The sequence below is a fragment of the Arachis stenosperma genome, chromosome 1, assembly GCF_014773155.1.
Source record: "Arachis stenosperma cultivar V10309 chromosome 1, arast.V10309.gnm1.PFL2, whole genome shotgun sequence".
In the NCBI taxonomy this organism is placed as follows: domain Eukaryota; kingdom Viridiplantae; phylum Streptophyta; class Magnoliopsida; order Fabales; family Fabaceae; genus Arachis; species Arachis stenosperma.
The window spans coordinates 58,005,997-58,007,859 of NC_080377.1; the positions used below are offsets into that span (position 1 = coordinate 58,005,997).

Below are 1,863 nucleotides of genomic sequence, written 5' to 3' on the forward strand. Positions count from 1 at the left end.
AGGGAGGATTTTGTTTTCAAATCAATTTTTTTCAAGTTTTCAAAGTTTTTCAAAATCAAATCTTTTTCAAATCAAATCTTTTCAATCAAATGTTTTCAAAATCAATTTCTTTCCTTGTTCAAAGATACTTGCTATCAATTAATGATTTGATTCAACATTTCAAGTATGTTGCCTTTTCTGTTGAGAAAGGTTTAATGTTTGAATCATATCTTTTCTTGTTAGGCAAGTCATTAATTTTTAAAATCAAATCTTTTTGAAATTGTTTTCAAATCATATCTTTTCAATCATATCTTTTTAATCACATCTTTTTTTTTTCAAAATAGTTTTCAATCAAATCTTTTTGATTTCTAATTTCAAAATCTTTTTCAAAAATCACTTGATTTCTTTCCCACTCTTATTTTCGAAAATCAATTAAGTGTTTTTCAAAAAATTTTCAAGATCTTTTTAACTTATTTTTCGAAAATTACTTCCCTCCTTTTCACATCCTTCTATTTATAGACTAACACTATCCCTTAATGCAAAATTCGAACTCCATCTTCTTTGATAAGTTCGAATTTTCTACCTCTGTCTTCCATTTTTCTTTTCCATTGACACCTCAAGGAATCTCTATACTGTGACATAGAGGATTCCATATTTTCTTGTTCTCTTCTCTTTCACATGAGCAGGAATAAAGACAAAGGCACAACTCTCTGTTGAGGACCTGACCGAATTCTTCAAAGAAGAAGAACCCATGGCAGCCGAAAACAACAACAATGCCAACAATGCAAGGAAGGTGCTGGGTGACTTTACTGCACCTACTCCCGACTTCTATGGGAGAAGCATCTCTATCCCTGCCATTGGAGCAAACAACTTTGAGCTTAAGCCTCAATTAGTTTCTCTAATGCAACAGAATTGCAAGTTCCATGGACTTCCATTGGAAGATCCTCATCAGTTTTTAGCTGAATTCTTGCAAATCTGTGACACTGTCAAGACTAATGGGGTTGACCCTGAAGTCTACAGACTTATGCTATTCCCTTTTGCTGTAAGAGACAGAGCTAGAATATGGTTGGACTCACAACCTAAAGAAAGCCTGAACTCTTGGGAAAAGCTAGTCAATGCCTTCTTGGCAAAGTTCTTTCCACCTCAAAAATTGAGTAAGCTTAGAGTGGAAGTCCAAACCTTCAGACAGAAGGATGGAGAATTCCTCTATGAAGCTTGGGAAAGATACAAACAATTAATCAGAAAATGTCCTTCTGACATGCTTTCTAAATGGAGCATCATAGGTATTTTCTATGATGGTCTCTCTGAACTATCCAAGATGTCTTTGGATAGCTCTGCTGGAGGATCTCTTCATCTGAAGAAGACGCCTACAGAAGCTCAAGAGCTAATTGAAATGGTTGCAAATAACCAATTCATGTACACTTCTGAAAGGAATCCTGTGAACAATGGGACAAGTCAGAAGAAAGGAGTTCTTGAAATTGATACTCTGAATGCCATATTGGCTCAGAACAAGATATTGACTCAACAAGTCAATTTGATTTCTCAAAGTCTGTCTGGAATGCAAAATGCACCAAGCAGTACTAAGGATGCTTCATCTGAGGAAGAAGCTTATGATCCTGAGAACCCTTCAACGGAAGAGGTGAATTACCTAGGAGAACCCTATGGAAACACCTATAATTCTTCATGGAGAAATCACCCAAATTTCTCATGGAAGAATCAAGAGAAACCTCAACAAGGTTTCAACAACAACAATGGTGGAAGAAACAAGTTTAGCAATGGCAAGCCTTTTCCATCATCTTCTCAGCAACAGACAGAGAATTCTAAGCAGAACCCCTCTGACTTAGCAACCATGGTCTCTGATCTAATCAAAACCACTCAAAGTTT

The 1,863-nt window shown here is 35.8% G+C and overlaps 1 non-coding gene across 1 annotated transcript; it reads right to left on the minus strand.

Moving 5' to 3' along the window:
• Window positions 1–1,135: 1,135 nt before the first annotated feature.
• Window positions 1,136–1,243, minus strand: LOC130955789 (small nucleolar RNA R71). Its single transcript, XR_009076906.1, has one exon. It is a non-coding gene; the product is annotated as a small nucleolar RNA R71 (small nucleolar RNA).
• Window positions 1,244–1,863: the final 620 nt, after the last annotated feature.